Source organism: Netta rufina, assembly GCF_964035555.1.
Source record: "Netta rufina genome assembly, chromosome: 11".
Classification (NCBI taxonomy): Eukaryota; Metazoa; Chordata; class Aves; order Anseriformes; family Anatidae; genus Netta; species Netta rufina.
This window is the reverse complement of record NC_140134.1, coordinates 18,816,543-18,828,657: the sequence shown is the minus strand read 5'-3', so window position 1 is coordinate 18,828,657 and position 12,115 is coordinate 18,816,543.

Here is a 12,115-nt window from a genome sequence, read left to right as displayed (position 1 = left end):
GATGCAAATCTAAATAATATATGTGATTATCTACATGAAACTGCGATGGGAAATTTTTGCCCGATTCCAAAGAAAAGTACAATTTAATTTTCATTGCCTTTGAGCTAGTAGTTTTGCTATCACAAATTGGAAATCAAAATAATAGTTTAGGCGAATCTTACCAATCCTCCAAACAGCTCCCGAAAAGAAGTGTGTGTGTGTTATTTAGGGTAGGCAATTCCATAGGATCAGCTCCTCTGGGGGCAGCGCCAGACCCCTGCTGCCATAAGAGCCACGACAGGGCTTTAGCAACTGGCATCTTCGTTAGTCCTTGTAGCACATCTTCATAATGAGTCAGGTTTTTTTCATAACCCTGATTACCAGTTATCCTTGTGATGGACAGTGAGGGCCAGAATTTGTGTCTTTTAAAACCCGTTCACTGTCACCGAGTTGGCTGGCAGCTTTAAAAGCAAGCAACCTGCCCATTTTTTCTTGCAAATTAAAAGTAGGGTGCAGAATATGAATTAGAAGTCCAACACCAGGAGAACATTTTACATGTACTGAAACGTGAACAAGTTCCCCAAAATGAGGTTTAGGCTGTGTTTAGCCCTCAGCCACCAGCCACCCACCTCCAGCAGGCAGCAGAATACCAGGAGAAGCACCAGCAGCAGCCCAAACACCGGTGTGGGGGCAAATGGTGCATCAGGGGGCTGATGGCTGGAAATTTGGAGGTTGTACATAGTGGGAAGCTCTGGGCTTTTGAAAAAAAAATAAATAAAATTAAAAAGTACAAGTTCAAGGCAATTAAAGATTATCAAAGAAAGTCAGTTGTACAAGTTGGATTTCAGTTAAGGAAATAGGTACCATTCCCACCGTCTACCTTTCCCCCCAGTGTATGTGCACAGACCTAACCCCATGGTGCCCAGCAGAGTTACTCCTGGTTTACTCTTGCAGCACTGAGACGGAACCAAACCCATCACAACGCAAAACCTAATGGTGCCCACTCTCAGATAAAGTCCTCTTATGCTCAATGGAAAACGCACTTTGTGAGAAGTCCAGGTGCAGGATTGTTTGCTATGAAGACTGCAGAAGTCCATTGGAAAATGTAATATGTTTAATTCTACTTGCTGGCTATTCCTTTAAAAATCCTAAATTGGAAAACCACGTTCTTTTTCAAGCGGAAACAAAGAAAACACCAAAATGTTCTTTCAGTCTGAAAAAAGAACGATCTGCACAGCTGTCTGGACAATTGACTGGTATATCATTTGTAAACTGGGGTAACTATAACAATTGATGTGTGGTCTAGATAATTTTTACATTACATCTGTGCTTAAAAACAATTTGAGCTTAAAAAGAAGAAATAGTTGCTAAGGAACCGGTTACAAACTCTGGAATGGTTCTTCGTGAAATGGACAGACAAATATTTCTATTGAACGTGGTAGAACTGTTCCAAAGAATAAATCAAACACTACAAATAGAAGAAGAGTTGTACTGGGCTCTCTGCGTTAGAGTTTTCATACTTTCACATGAGATACTTCTGGGGCAAAAATAAGCCTTGCTTAATTTCAGCAATGCAATAAAAAAGTTTAATTTAATATGTGGGCAAGGTTTTTAAACATGAAAATAACTAAATTCTGCCTTTTTTTTCAAACAATAAAATAAAATACATGGATAATCAGAAGTGCATCCAAGAGCCACACATGATGAAAACAGATAAATGTCTGCGAGACATCCTTGCTATTAGTTATTTAATGATTTTATTACTTTTTAGGACTCCCGCATTTAATTTTTGAGTGGTATATTCTCTGCTTAGCTAGACAGAGGTTAATTTATATTCTGCAATAAAATGTTATCTAATATCTTGGGGTTTTTTATTGTCAATTCAAAAACACCCAGAAATGAGAAATGGTTTGGTGCCTTGCACTCATTTATTTACCAAAGCATGTAATTTAAAAGATATGCAGGAGCTGCGTTCTCTTTGTGGGCTCCCAAATATCCAGTGCTCGCGATTACTTGAAAATAATAATAATAAAAAGTTGGCAAACAGGCCCCTTTGATGCCAGCATCTCCCTGTGAGTGAAGCGACCACAGATGCCTGTGGGATGGGGGCACCCTGGGTTCCTGGGACAGGCTCCCTGTCATTCTCCGAAGTCTGCAACTTAAGGGGCACATTTGTATGTGAAGCTTTGGTAAAATTCCATAAAAATGTACAACAAAAGTGTACAACAGCCCCTTCTGAAGTGTTTCTGCTGCCAGCTTCAGCCTCCTGTCTCCCCCCATGTCTCACAGGACATCCCCATGTCATCCCTTTACATTTCTGAGCATCCTGAGCTGCAGCGGTGAGTGAGGGAATGCAAGGCAGAGTTATAGCAGTATCAGTGCTCAAGAAAATCTCTTTCCACCCCAAATAAATTCCATTCACACCGAAAGACAGACAGAGCCACTCTCAGCATGCACTGCGCTTCCCAGCCTCCTGGGAAGTTGCCAGCATTTGTCTTGATGTCAAAAAGTGTGAGTGCTTCGTCATAAAAATAACGTGGGAAGTGATTCAGCTGAAGCGAAATACAAAAAGAGAGAATGATTCTGAAATTCCTGCTCTCTTTCCATCAGCCTAGCGCAGAGAACTGCAAGAAATGACCAAACTTTGCATCATCCTGAGAAATGGCTCCAGATGAAAGAAAAATCTGCTCTGTAGCAGTGTGCAGCCTCCAGCTGATGATATCTGCATGGAAGAGGTGAGAAGGAGTGAAGGGAGGCAGCTGCTGCTCTGCAGCAAGCAGAAAGTGGTTCACTGCTGATCCAGAAAAATTAATTTGGGAGGCTCCTTTGCAGGCTCAGCGTTGGTCTCAGAGGCAAAAGGAAGTGCTTGAGAGTCGTGGCTGTACTACAGTTCATAACACCCCGCTGGTCATCCACATCAATGGATGGTTTAAACTTTTAATCGATGCTCTTCTGAGCAACCAACGTGAGGAGGTTGGGGCTGCCCAGGCTCCAAGTCTCAGGCTCACCCCTCGATTTGCAAAGCACCGAAGCATTTGCTGACTCGGGGTTAAGGAAGGTGGAGGCACTGAGGGAGCCTTCTTGACTCATGATATTTTCTAGCCCGGCTTGTTTGTTTTCATTGTGAACATGAGTCCTGTTTACCCTGATCAAAGATGGCAAAATCAACACCACCACCACGCAGACAGGGACTTGCAAAATTCCTAGCGAAGGCACGACTGTGCCCAGACCTGCAGCTCCTGCTCTTCCCCCCGATCTTCTTTCTTTGTGCCATTGCACACAATCCCTCCCTGTCCCAGAGCTGTGCTGCGCCCTGGCTGCCAGGGAGCACCCCAGCCTCTGGTCACTTTTCACCAGAGCAGCAAAATGAAATCCAGATTTCCCCACGTTCACTCTTTAAGGGTCTGCCCAGCTTGTGAGGGTCAGGGAGAAGCAAAAAAAACACTGACAGTGGGCCCTGGGAGGGTTTCTGCCCGGCCCCAGAGCACAACCCCTTCTGGTCTGACGGGAACAGCACCGCCGAGATTAAGATCTTCGGTCTGCTCCAGGCTCTGGAAAGCTTCTGAGCACACACTCCTCGCAGGAGCCATTGCAGACACCCAGAGCATGCCGTAACAGCAGAATTAAAGCTGGAGAGTTATGCAAAAGCCATCTGCAGTTTACGGGCGTGATGCAATGCTCCAGCCTCGAGCAGCTCTTGCACAGGCTGCTGGAGCGGCTGCAACAGCGAGGGCCCGACCTCAGGAAGCGAGAGGGGGCCTCAAGCAGCCCTGCCAGCTCCCAGAAACAAGACAAGATGTGCTAGAAAGGCTGTTTTCTACTAGAATTTCTTAGATCTGTAGGTCCAATTTTAATTGCTTAAATGTAAAAGGCCCACTAGTCATCATGACCAGCTGATGCCCGTGGCAGGTCCTCCACCTGATCACAAGGGCAATTCTGTACATGGAAGGCACAGAGCAAAACGGTGCTCACGCCAAGAACAATTTGCCAAGGGGATGCTCACCTGCACTCTTACCCTGGTACTGCCAGCACAAAATGCCGGAGAAGCTGCCCATCCTGAGTGATCCCCATGGATATGGCCTCAGTACCAGTGCCCACCTTCCAGTTCCTCCTCCCTCTGCCCCCAGCAGCCAGGGGTGCCCAGGACCCACGGGGTTCTGCTGCTTGCAAGGGAGCAGCACTTCCCAGCCCACCCGCGCTCGCTGCTCTCGACCTGGAGGAAGAAATTGATTTCTTCCGAAGGAAACGTCCCTGAAATGACAAAAGGCTTTTTCATTTCGCCGCCCCCACAACTGCAAACCCGGCGGAACGAGCGAGGTGTCGCCGAGCACCCGGCTGCGCACACAGACGCAGATCCACATCTCTGAGTCAGATCTCTGCAGCTCCCTGCATATGGCCCGCACGCTCTGCAGCTCCTGCCTACTGACTCACTCAGCACCCAGCAAAAGGAAACGCTCCAGCCCCAGCAAGCAAACACCACGAATTTTGCCGTCGCCAGCTCCCGGGGACGAGGGAGACGTGCGCCAGGCTGACCCACTCCCACAGGGTGGATCTGCAGCGATACCACTCAAGTCCTCGTAACGCTTCTGGAAAGTGCCTTAAAATCACCTTTGGGGCTGGTTTTTTGCTGTGTTACAAAAATAATGTCTGAGATTATCAAAACTGAAAGAGATAAGGAGAACACTTCTCTCTCTTTCCAGGCTGTACACTGGGTTCATTCAATATCACTTTGCGGATGGGGTGTTCAGTTTCACTGTTTCCACTCTGCGGTCACTTCAGTAGTTTCCTTTTGTTCTTCATGTGGTGGTTTTTTTTTTTTTTTTTTTTTTTTTTTTTTTTTTTTTTTTCCCATAATGATACAAAGACAGCAAGAAAAAAAAAAAAAAAACACTTTTAAAATATGATGGGTAAAGCCACAAGAATTGGCAGGTGGACTCACCCATGTCAAGTCATAGAAACCAAATTTAGCCAGCTATGCAATAACAAAAGGAGAATTTCTTTTGGAATCGATTAAATTGTCAATGGACATTATGTTAGATGAGCTCTGTCAGGTCTGTGGTGTCAAGTTTGCATGACATTAAGTTTGTATTTTGATTTTTGAAATTTACGAATTACGAATTTGCTTAAAATGCATGCAGCAAAAATTCAGCTCTCCTTGTAGAGGAAAACAAAAAAAAAAAAAAACAAAAAACAAAAAAAAAAACAGCTCACTGGAGGGATTCAGTTCTCCTTGCAAAGAAAAAAAAAAAACAAACAACTACTCATGGTAAGGAAAGCCTCCACATTGCCCTAATTGCATCATCTAGAATTTTTCACAAAGATGGTTATCCGCAACCCCATAGATACACCACTCTGGGTTTTGTTGGCTGAGTTGGATTCCCAGCACTTTTCTTCCTGTCCATTCAGAATTCAAAGCCTGGAAATGCTTCTCCTCCGTAACTGAGCAAACAGACTCAAAAAAATAAGAAATCTCAGGAACGTCAGAATATATTCAAATAGCTCTCTTTAACCCCTGTTCTTTTTATTTAAAAAGTAATATGAAATTCAAAGCCATTTAATTAATTAGAAATTGTAACACTTAAGCATGCACAGCAGAATTATCAAAAGGGATGCTACAGCCATTAAATAATCAAATAGCAATACCATTAAGTAAGTAATTAGCATGTGCAATAAATGGCTAGACTGTGTTAATGAGATCTCTCATATATCCTAAGTAGGGTCTGATCCTCTACCGCTGACTGCACAGGAAAAATCATCTAGTGCTCTTGATTCTCTGCTGAGGAGAGAGAAAGCTTCCTTTCCTCTCTGCATGCGCTGGCTCCCAAACAGGCAGATACACCTCCAGAGCCCCAGGACCAGGAAAATAAAGTGTGAGGAATGTGAATGAGGGAAGAAATGCCTTGGCCAAGGCTGCAGTCACGAGCAAGATTCAACCCAGGTCTTGCAACTCCTTCTCTGGAGATGCTTCCTTTGACCACATGAACAACTCCACAGAGAGAGGATAAATGCCTTTTTATTTTTATTTTTTTTTAATTTTAATTGAAGAACCTGACCCCTCACTCACACAGGCACAGCTGCCCTAGCATCAGGCTGAAATACTTTTCTGCTCACCAGGATGAAACCTGCAGGAAGAGGCTCAGCAGCAGCCTGGCTCCTTTCACAAGTGATTTCCTGATCCCGACTGCACAGTCTACCACACTGGCTCTGGAGAAGTTAATCCAGGCTGTGCACATTCCTGGGAGTGGATCCCACCAGACAATGTAACACTCTAATTAGGTAGTACCAAGGCAACTGTTTACAAGTCTCTTCCAAATGCCTCCCTTGCGTTTGCACCCTCCTACTACAACGGCAATATTTAGTAGAAGTGTCTTAGGTATAATTCTCCTGGGACTTATTTAAATGTCAGTCAGCTCAACCGAAGTACACTGTGAAAAGCGATGAAAACAAAAGAGAATGAGTTTGTCTTCCTTGGGAAGCAGCACTTTTGTTGGGAGAAAGTTTTGGATGCATTGATGATTCTTCTCCAGTAGGGGCTGGCAGAAAAGGAACACGAGCCCCCCGCTCCTGAAGCCCATGGCTAGTAGGACACAGGGCTCCTCGTGCCCCTGAACATGGTGACAGAGCCACAAGCATCCTGCTATGGGATGCTTGGAGCATGATGGATGAGGTCCTGCTGGGGCTGGCTGTAATTGGGCCCTTTTTTTTTTTTTTTTTTTTTATCTGCCTCACACCACCTGCTCTTGGCAAAACAGCTTTCATATAAAGGCCTCGCCCCACTTCCACTGAAATGCAGCTGCGTGAGACTACTCAGCTGTAATCAATGAAAGGAAAATATTTGGTGCTTCTCAAGCTGGAAGGCGAGCTTTCACAGGTGTAATGAAGTTATTTAGTTTGAGTTCAGCTGGGCTACAAGCATGGAAAAAATCCTCCCCATCAAAGCAGAGAGCAGAACTTTGACCAGAAGTTTCTTTGGTTTTGGTTGTTGTTACCAGAAAACAAATGACATGAAAAAGGTTATTGGTATTTCTCGGCTGATACGGCTGGGTCTGAGTCAGGCCAGGGGAAACTACAGGATATTGTCTTGGAGTGCTCTTGAAAGTTAATAAAAAGTTTCCTGGAATGATTTACAAATCTGGATTACACAAAGGAATACAATGGTGGGAAATGGGAAAACTCAGGTTACAGAAAGCACTGTAGAGCATTTGTGAAAGTAATTTTCTAACAGTCCTGAGTAAAGGATCCAGGTCTGTGTTTCTGGGATTTTGTACCCTGCTAAGTGCTTATTTGCCCTAATATCCAGCATTTCAGTTACTGAAACAATTACTTCCTCCTTTTGATTTTTTTGAGGAAAAGCTTTGTTAATTATTCTTTCTACTGAACCAGTTTGTGCTTCGTAGTCTGTGGCTGTTTCTGCCTTTTAAAAGAGAAGAGGGCTGGCTGAAACCATGTTCCTGCCTCAAAAGTAAGTTGAGCCTTCAAACAATTATTTGGGTAAGTCAAGGAAGAGCTGAGGAGATCATAGAGGACTGCAAACAAAAAATATTTGGTGCAGTCCTCAAGGAACAACAGAATAATGATCCCAACATCTGGCCTGTAACACTAAAGCAAATAGCATAAGGATGAAAGGTGGGGTTATGTTTGTACAGTGGGATACCAGCAAGATCATCAGACAGGTAGCTTTGGTGGACAGTGATATTTATGCCAGCTGGCCATCTCCTCTTATTTGCACTACATGGGGTGGTTATGGAGATAAGATGGGGCTGTGGATGCCAAGGGATCCACAGGTGAGCTTTAGGGTGACAAATTTTTGGCTCACAGTAAAGGTGAGGGGCTGCAGGGGCCTGGAGGAGATGCTGGCTGATGTGGAGGGGCTGAGACAGGCAGCACATGATGCAGAGTGGTGATGTCCCACAACTTGTGTCTGCCATCGGTTTGTTCTTCTCCCATGGGGCCCAACACACAGCTTGGGACCTGGCCCTTAGGAATTTGCTGCTATGCTTCGGCTGATGCCAAGGAACTTCCACCAGGGCCGAACTGGGCTCTCTGAGTTCCCTGTGCCTGTGAAGTTCTCAGAAACCCCACTACAGATCCCTATCTTTGGGAAACAAGTACCAACCCCTTGCCACATCTTGACAGAAGACCTGTTTGTATTTTCTTCTCTTTTCCTAATCACTGAAATCCAAATAATATTCAGATAATAGCTGTAAGACGTTAACCTGTTGTACAACATGTCTATAAAAGTGAGTCCTGCTATGAAGGTAATTTCTCAATGTTACATACTTGTGAGAAACACCAGGCTAAAAAAGGAGAAAAAAACAGCGAAAGAATGGAGTGATATAGCTGGATATTCTCCTTTTTATTCAGAAGCAGGCAAACTATCATTGGACTGTTCAGGATTCTGGCACTACTATAGAAAAGCCCTAATCAATATGCATGGAAGTTTTTTTCATGGGTTTGTGGTGACAAATTTATATAAGTTTATCTGGAAGATTTCTAAAACTAATAGCATTTGTCGTATGAATATTATACAATTAATGTCTAGCTGAAATACCAGCAGTCTACTATTAATTTTTACATAAGAATGGGAACATTAACATTATCTGAATTCTAATTACTGTGGGAAAGAGCAAAATACCACTGTTGAGGAAAAAAACTGTTCTTTTCTATTCCGTTTTGCCCTGTGCCTGTCGCCCAGGTGCTGGAACATGTTTGCTGCAGGAGACTTGTTTCAGGGCATTGGAAATCCAAAATGAAGGAGATTTTTTTTTTTGAGCAAGACGTTCTCAATTTTAAAATGTGATGACATTTGGTGTATCACAGACTTAATTCGTGTTAGCCTTGCATATGTGACAGTTTATTACCAGGAAACCAAATTTTCTGAAGTGGCAATGCATTGTACAAACACTGCTACTGTTGTTTTCCTCTGCCATTCACACACCTCTTGCTGATGGCAAATAAGGAACGAATTGCAGTCACAAGGCTGCTTCTTGCTCAGTCATCCTTCAAAAAAAAGAAAAGAAAAAAGTCATATAAGACCCAATCTTCAGTTGTGCCTTATAAAAGTGTTTGAGTAATTCAAACTGAATTTGGTCCTGCCCTCTGTTACTGAGCTGTTTTTTGTTTGTTTGTTTGTTTAATTGATTTCAGTGAGTTCTTTTACAAGCACCTGCATGTGGTGTCTCAGAAGAGATTTCAGGATGCACAAAACTGTGGTGAGCTGCGAAGGCTTGTGTAGAGCAGCAGGCTGCACTTGGTGTGATGCTCCTGCAACTCCTGCAGAGAGGCAGAGGAAAGCAAAGCCCAAAGGCAAGGCAGCTTTTAATCTTCATTTCAAGCTGTTCTTAGGGAGCAGATGGGAAGATGGAGACTTGTTCTGCTCTCTGGACCCTCACTTCCATAACTCCAGAGGCTGTAGAAGTGCAAAATGACCTAGCAGACAGGAGCATCCCCCATGTCTACGTTCAGTGGGGAAAGGGCTGTTGGCTACACTGCAGCAAAGCTCCCACCATTTCTATGTGAGCCTGCACAAGCTGACTTCCAGGAGCTCTGTCCTTGGAACAGACAGAAAAGAAGTTGTCAGAACCACTGATTATTTCTAGAGGGCCAGGTACAAAGCCCTAAGCCTCACTTGGTATGTGGGGATGTGCCAGGTCACACTAATGCTAGAGATGCTCTGTGGCCTGACTTGGGGCGAAAGAGGGGAGGAGGTCTGGTTCTCAGAGGAAAATTCCTAGGGAGGTTCCGAGTACAAAGAACCTTTATTCTGCAGTTGAAATTTTCTCTTCTACTGCAATTGAGCTAATTCCTGGGCAGCAAAAAGCCAAGTTCCCATCTCTGGTTACACCAGCAGCAGTGTTGAAAACTCCCCCTCAATCACAGAGGCACCACTGCAGTCCTGAGCTGTGCTGCCCAGGATAAGCCAAGCACACATACAGTGGAGAGGATAACATTTTTACTGGGGACTAAAAGTGCTAGAAATTACCCTCTGGTGTGCCAGAATCCAAGAGTAGCAGCAGTGCTCATTATAGGATATTAATAGCATGATTTGGAGAGGCTACTGCTGCATTTGGGCTCTGAAGTTATATAGTGCCATAAGCTGCTAAACACATAAAAGCATATTACCCTTTAAGATCTTGATTGTCTTCAGTTTACTATGCCTACTCGAGAGCGTTAGGTTTTACAAGGGACAATATTACAGTACATGTGATAAAATGACTGTATGGTGGCTGCAGCCACAGAGGCTTGTGCTGTGCTCCGTGGGGACGCAGCAGGCAGGGGAGCCAGGGGCTTTAGTGTTTGGATGCTGGGATTAACGTGTGGGATCCAGGAAAAAAAGGTGACTGTGCAGCTTCTTCGAGAGCAAAGATGCTCTCCTGACAGCTGATGTTTTTCCAAGCCTCTTCTTGAGGTACTTTAGACCTGGTCAGATCAGAAGATGGCTCTCACAGTGATTTATAAGATGCTCTTCTCCTCATGCCAGGCTCTGCACAGGTATTTTGAGTGAGAAAAATTTTTGCCTTGAACTAATGCAGTATGGTGTGTTGGACAATCAGTGTAAAATGACTGAAGAGAAACAGGCTCCTTTGTGGACCACATCTCCTAGCAGTGACTGCTCCTTCTTTTGACTCAGAAAATGTAAGACTTTTTTTTTTTTTTTTTTTTTTTTTTCTGGGCATCATGTTCATGGTTCTTCTTGTCTTTGTGTGAGAAGTTGTGAGTTTCATGTTTTTTTTTTTTTTTTTTTTATGAGTCAGGTGGTATTTGGAAGGTGCACGATGAAGTGAGAGGCGCTGCTGAACGACACAGCCCTGCTGGCCGGCTCCTTGTAGGAAGGCACACTGCAGAAATCTTCACACCTGCTCTAACCAACCCATCCCATGCAGTGGTTCCTCTTGGCACACCGGGCAGGGATGCAGCACCGAGGCACTTCTGTGCACTTCTTGATCCTTGACACTGCAAAGCCACTGTTACGCCAGAAACCTGCTCTGAGGAGTCCACCTACAAAAGAGCTGTTTAAGAGATCCCACAATTATGGCATGATGATGTTTGATTTGTGAGTAATAGCTGCTGCTGTGAGTGGAGCAAGGGGAAGGCCACCACCTAGAAGGAAGGGAAGGGAGGAGATGGCTTGAACGTCCCTGTGCTCTGGCTGGACTGCTGTCCTTCCCACCAGCACGGCCTGTGCTGCCTCCTCAGGGGGAAGGCCTGCAATTTGGTGTGTTGGAAAGTGAAAACAGCACTCCAAAACCACACACAGGTGGGCTTACACCAACCAAAAGCCCAGAAGAGGATTTGCAAAGGCAGGTTTGATGATGAGTATGGTGTGACTGAATGGTCAGAGGGGCATTTTGACAGCTCGACTTGAGCAGCTGACAGCGTGGCCCCATCTTGGTTTGGGCCTAGAACATGGGGGAAGTCGCCAGGCATCCTCATGTCTCACTCAGCAGTTTTCTCAAATTTACGTGAACTAATCTACGCCAAAGTCTTGTGAGAGCAGCCTTCCCCGATAAGACCCTGGCCTACGATGACAGACATTGCTCTGAGCAATCTGGTCTCACCAGATTTCGGTGACAAGTTGGGATCCCATGCCTTAATGCACACATGACTTTGCCTGGAGATTATAATACTATTTAAATTCAGCTGCACTTTCTGTAGCAAATACTACAAAATGCAAATCCTCTGGTATGAAGATACAGTTATGTAAGACCTTGTTCAAAAGTGTCTGATTTAAGAACGCACTTAACATATGCTCAGCTTCAGTAACACACCCTAAAGAGTGAGGGTCGTAAAAACGTACCTAAGGGTTTTCCCTTCCTTCTGAGGGATTTCAGTATAATATTATCTAATGCAACTGTGCAAGATGACTTAGCAGAAAGAGCAGACAAAATCAGTTTCCTTTTCAGGAAGATTCTTTCTCACATTATTTGCATTAGAAGTTTTTTTCAGTGATGTTTAAAAATCATTGCATAACAAATAACCCTGCCATAAAAAAAAAAAAAAAAAAAAAAAAAAAAAAAAGGTGATCTCTGACAGACAATCTTGAAACAAGGGCAATTGCGAGTCCATGAGAACATTTCGGATGCTCACACTGGGGCTCAACTGCAAAGGCAGCTGTGCAAGACCAGCAGGTATTTTT